Source organism: Mastomys coucha, unplaced genomic scaffold (assembly GCF_008632895.1).
Source record: "Mastomys coucha isolate ucsf_1 unplaced genomic scaffold, UCSF_Mcou_1 pScaffold7, whole genome shotgun sequence".
Classification (NCBI taxonomy): Eukaryota; Metazoa; Chordata; class Mammalia; order Rodentia; family Muridae; genus Mastomys; species Mastomys coucha.
This window is the reverse complement of record NW_022196913.1, coordinates 77,791,957-77,797,956: the sequence shown is the minus strand read 5'-3', so window position 1 is coordinate 77,797,956 and position 6,000 is coordinate 77,791,957. Positions and strand designations below refer to the sequence as shown.

The following is a 6,000-nucleotide window of genomic DNA, read 5'->3' as shown; positions in this document are numbered from 1 at the left end:
ATCCGCCTGCCTCTGCCTCCCAAGTGCTGGGATTAAAGGCGTGCGCCACCACCGCCCGGCTCTCTTTCCCAGATTTCTATCTTAGCATACTGATTTTTTTAAAAAATGCTTTCCAATTTAAAGTTTTTGATTTGGAGACCCTGGCCATTTCTTCTTCTTGAGAGTCTACTCTCTAATCTATTTACTCCTCTGGACTTGGCAGTATAAATCCATGGGGTTCAAATGGAATCTGGGGAAGTCTATGAAAATGTGTTAAAATCTGTGTCCTTGCAGACCACCGTGTTTGAAAGGATGAGTTGTTGAGATGCAAGGATCCAAGCATGGACACACAGACGCATGGACACATGAAGCGCATCTGCACCACTTAGCTCATTATACTTGGTGAACAGACTTAGCATTGCAAGGAATTCATGGTCGTTTGATCCTCAAAGCCCCAGCAACACACCTCAATAAGACTATACCTCCTAATTGCTTCCAAACAGTTCCACCTATTACAGACCAAGAATTCAAGTATATGAGCCTATGTAGGCCAGTCTCATCTGAACCACCACACTTAGGTAAGATAAAACTTGTTAAAATCTGTGATGTAGGAACAGACCCAGTCTGATCCTTTCTTACAAGCCCCTCCCACCCCCCATTTCAAACTCTGTAGAAGCAGAGGAACACAGGGAAACATTTCCAAATGGCAGGTTGCAGAGATAGCACATGGGAAAAATGAGACCATACAGCACTTTGGGAGTGCAGGGGTGGGCCACCTCCTTCCTTAGTAGGGTGGCAGAGTTTTCTCAACTCCTTCAGAAAGACTTCCTCTCTATGCATGCCTCTCTTGTCCTTGGGTGTATTTAGTCTCCCCATAGCACTGGATTCTAACACAACCATGTACTTTTCCATTGCCCTATACATAGAAGTTAACAAAAAAACAAGAACTTTTATTTTGTCACTATTCCACAGTACCCAGAACAGTCCTTGTTATGTAACAGTTCCTCCGTAAACACTTGCTAAGTTAAATTAGAAATAGCCTCCTCTGTGTGACTATGTGTATGAAATATGTTTTCTTCTTTAATTTTACTGGATGATGAATTCCAAAGGTCTTGAACTCAGTGATCTCATGGTAGGGATTTTAAGTAAAGGCACCCCTGACTTTAATGCAGCTCAAACTTTGTCACCTAGGGTGCCACTAACCTTCAATTTCTCACCAATGGCTCTGGCACCATCCCCATTCCCCTTGACAATAATTACTTTAGGAAGAATCTGGTCTTAGAAGCCCCCTGGGAGGTTTACCTGGAGGAATGCTGCACTTCCTGAGCTGATCTGCTAGAGAAGGCCTATGAGAATCAAACTCTCCTCTTACCTGCTGTGTGAGACCAAGATGCCCAGACTCGCTGTTGACTGAGGGTAGGTAGGTAGAAATCAACTGAACCCCGACTAACCCAGCCTGGGCACTATCACGATGTGAAGCTAAATTTCCCTGTTGTCTAGTTCTCTTTTTGATTTGAGCTTCTATGATCCTCAGCGGAATGCATCCTGAAAGCTATCTTATCATCTAGTTCCGCTGAGAAAAGCCTCATTAGAAATATCTTCCCATTTGGTTTTAATCATTCTATCAACTCCCCCAGTAGGTAATGGGATTACTGTCTTCCATCTCTAAGGATTAGCCACAGTGTTTGAAGAGATGAGGTGCTACAGAACCCTCTGCAAGGGTCCGAGCACAGATGCGCATTTGTACTATTCAACTCATTATACTTGATGAACAGGCTTACAGCAGAGTAGGACTTCACACAGCCTCTCACACTTTACATACACCAAGCTCTTCCACAAGAATTTATGGTCATGGAGCACTGCCTGGGCTTACCTAGTCCAGGTCCCTTATTTCATGAGTCTAGAGAAGTGGTTGCCTATATCTTCAGGGCTCTTTCAAAGTCCCAATGAATCACCCTTGTATTTTACATTTCCATTAAGCATTTCCAAATGCACTTATCCAGGGTTTCTTCCACTCCCAGTCCATGCATGCATTTCACAAGGTGAACAGAAAAAGTGAACTAGCTGGCTTCCCTGTGGCAGATTCCCAATCTTGGCTAGAAGAGTCTGTGTCATGCACACCAGGACTCAGCATGGAATTTGCTTTACAGTCAGATCCCAGGAGGGGTTTAGGTTCCCAGGCTTGCGACCAAGAGGAAAGAAAGAGAGAGTGGCCTTAGGAGAGTGTGCAAGAGAGGAAAACAGCCATGAGAGAAAAAGAACGTGCAGGAGGGAGAACCAGACTCACCATGTAAAAGGGCCAAGAGAATGCTGCTCAGTTAAGTCAAGAGCAGCCAAGATGGAACATAGAAATTAGTATTAACTCAGAGTTATTGGTCTGAGGTAGATTCTAATAGCACGCAGATTAGGCAGTTGCCTAGACATTGTGCTGATTAAGGCATATTAAAATATAAGGGTTATGTGTGTGTCTTATCTGGGAATATAAATGGTCTAAGGTGGGAAGGAACCCTGCACCAGGAAATATTAAAATATTCATACAATAATTGCTTGGTCTATGCCAGAGGGGTTCTCCAAACAACTGGATTGGAACACCTGTATTCATACTTTGCTATGAAATTTTCATCCTAATTGTAGTGGTTTGAATAGATTGGCCCCCATAAATTTGTGTGTTTTAATGTCCATAGGGAGTGGCACTATTAGAAGGTGTGGCCTTGGAGTAGGTGTGACCTTGTTGGAAGAAGATTCCTGGAATACAGCTTGGCCATTTCAAAGGGTAGCTACACATCTCCTAGGAACTGTCTCAAGTAAAACAAAGTCTAAAATGGATTTAATGCATAGGCCCAGAAGGTCAGGTTGAAAATTAAAGCCATATGTGGCAGATACAGCCATGAATTTTTAGGGAAGAGGTCTATTACAATAGTGAGAAGCACAGATGAACATTCCTTCAATTTCAAAGGCAAGCTATAAAGAGATGTTCCTGATAAAGATATTTAAAAATGTTATCAAAGATAGTTACAGACTGCCCAAGCTGTCCATAAGTAGGAGACAGCAGAGGTTAGCTATCCAAATTACAAGGAGAGCCACTGCTGATAGAGTACCAACTGCCCTACCACCAGAATAGTTAACTGAAAAGCATGTTTGGATTGACCCTTAAATAAAGAAAAGTTGCAAGCACTAGAACAGCTGGTCTAAGAGCAGCTGTAAACTCAGCAAGAGCTTACAGCTCTTGTAAGAAGAGTCCATCAACCCTTTGAATTCTCCTATAGTTGTCATTAAAAAGAAATTTGGAAAATGGAGGATGCTTGACAGATCTGAAATCAATAAATGAAGTCATTCAACCTATGGGTTCCTTACAACCTGGAATCCCTTTAACTTCTTTGTTCCTAAGGCATGGCCTCTTATAGTGATTGATTTAAAGGACTGCTTTTTCTCAATACTTTTTGAGAAAAAAGATAAAGATTTGCTTTCACTCTGCCCACATTTAATTATGCCATGCCAACTAGGAGATATCAGTGGAAGGTCTTGTTCCAAGGAATGTCAAACAGTCCCACCTTGTGTTAATATTTTGCCCAACAGACATTAGAAATAATTCATTCAATCTGTAATTTGTCATTTTATAGATGATATTTTGCTGACTGATTCAGATGCAGATACTTTAAAAAACAATACTTGATAAAGTAAAAAGAACTTTGCCATGTTGGGGATTACAAATTGCTCCTGAAAAAATACAAAGAGGAGATTCTACGACTTATCTAGGATATTAGATATGTCTGCAGAAAATCCAGCCACAGAAGGCTACAGATTAGAAGAGGCCAATTATAAACTCAATGATTTTCAAAAATTGCTGGGAATTATTAATTGGCTAAGATCCATAATTGGATTAACTACTCAAGAGCTAAGTAATTTATTTCAAACCTTACAAGGTGATTTGGACTTAAATACTCCAAGAAAATTATCAGCTGAAGCTGAAAAAGAATTGGCTTTGGTAGAAAAGGGATTATAGGATACATGTGCACTGCTTGAATCCAAAGCTGGATTGTATTTTAGTGATTTTGCTTTCTACTCATTTTCCCTCAGGAATTCTTCTACAGGAAGAAGTTAATATCTTAGAATTTTTAGCACGTAAACAGAGTAAAAAGTTAAAAACTTATATAGAAAATGTTTCTGATTTGATTGTGAAAAGGAGAATAAGATCACCAGTTAGCAGGAATAGACCCAGCAGAGATTGTAGTGCCTTATACTAATGCTCATTAATTACCTCATGGTGGGTAATCAATGAGGATTGGCAAAGAGCTTGAAGTAATTTTAGGAGGGGGAGAAATTAACAACAAATGCTCCCAAAGTAAAGGACCTCAGTTTATAAAAATAACTAATTGGATTCTTCCTCACATAATGAGAGAAATACCAATTTCTAATGCTCCTACCTTTTTTTATACAGATGCCAATAAATCAGTAATGGCAGGTTGTAAGTCAGAAAATATAAGTAAAATAATTCAAAGCCCATATGCTTTAGCTCAGAAATCAGAATTATATGCTATTCTCATGGTTCTATTAGATTTTCCAGAATCTGTTAATACTATTAATGACTCTTAATATGCAGAGAGAGTTGTTTTTCATGTAGAAACTGCTGGGTTTGTTCCAGACGATTCAGAACTAACTTTGTTATTTATACAACTGTAACAAGTAATTTAAAACAGAGATCATCCAATACATATAACTTGTATTCAATTGTACACAGGTTTGATGGAACCATTGGCATTAGGAAATTAGAAGATAGATAAGTTATTAATAGGAAACATGTTAGACGCTTCAGATTTTCATGAGAGGGAGACGTTTAAAGACAGATTTTTCTATAATACAGTGACAAGGCAAGGAAATTATTAAAAATTATCCTACTTGTTCTTTGTATAATCAAGCTCCATTACCTACTGGAAGTAACTCTAAAGGTAACCAAAGAAAGGAACTTGGCAGATGGATGCTTTTCATTTTGCAGATTGTGGAAAAGTAAAGTATGTAATCATACAATTGATAAATATTCAGGATTCCAGTGGGCTTCTGCCATAAGTTCTGAAAGGCTGATTCTGTAGTTGCACATTTATTAGAAGTGATGGCTATATTAGAGATACTTTTACAGATTAAAATTGCTAATGTTCTGGTATATGTATCCAATAAAATGCAACAATTCTTTAAACATTATAACATAAAGCATGCTACTAATATAACTTACCATCCTATAGGTCAAGCAATTGTAGAGAGATCTAACTGCACTTTAAAGAAAATGCTCTTAAAACAGAGGGGGGTATGAGTTCTCCCAGAGAAGGATTATGTAATACTTTATTAGCTAATTTTTTTGAAATATCAATGAGACAGATAGCACAGCTGCTAAAAAACACTAAATCTTAGAAAGAACTGCTGAATTAAACCTCCCATTTATTATAAAGATGTTCTAACTTAAGAATGGAAGTCAGGAAATATGTTGCACCAGGGGGAGAGGTTATGCCTTTGTTTCAACAGGAAACAAAAAGCTGGGAATTCCTTCAAAATTAACAAAGATTAGATTTGATGAGAGGGGAGGGGGACCTCCGGAAAATCTTGGCTGCAGATATAAAGGAAGAGACCCAGAATAACAAAATAGGTGACGTAAATGCTGATCCCCCTTACATGGAAAGAGCTCTGAGACTTGCTGAGACATGAGTGTCTGCAGTAGCCAATGAATCTTGTTGGCTACTAGGTCCTTCATGACTTGTTATTACATGCCATTTTTTCATACGGCATAGATGGAGATTTATATTACAGTTTGGTTATACTGTACAAATGAACTTATAAAGTTGATAAATGCCTTTCTCCTGCTCAAACATACAGCAGAGAATCATCTGAGGCTGATCTGTGCTCATCACACATTCTATACATGTGTTAATGTAGATACGTATGCTACCTTTAAAAGTTTGTGTGTTTTCAGAGCAAACTGACCAAACTCCAATGGAGACACATAGCTTAGTGTCTTGCCTCACCAAACTGCCT

At 38.9% G+C, this 6,000-nt stretch overlaps 1 protein-coding gene across 2 annotated transcripts in view; it reads right to left on the bottom strand.

Annotated features, from left to right (window-relative positions):
• Baalc (BAALC binder of MAP3K1 and KLF4) overlaps positions 1 to 6,000 on the bottom strand; it is a 76,507-nt gene that overhangs the window by 45,932 nt on the left and 24,575 nt on the right. The window lies entirely within an intron of this gene.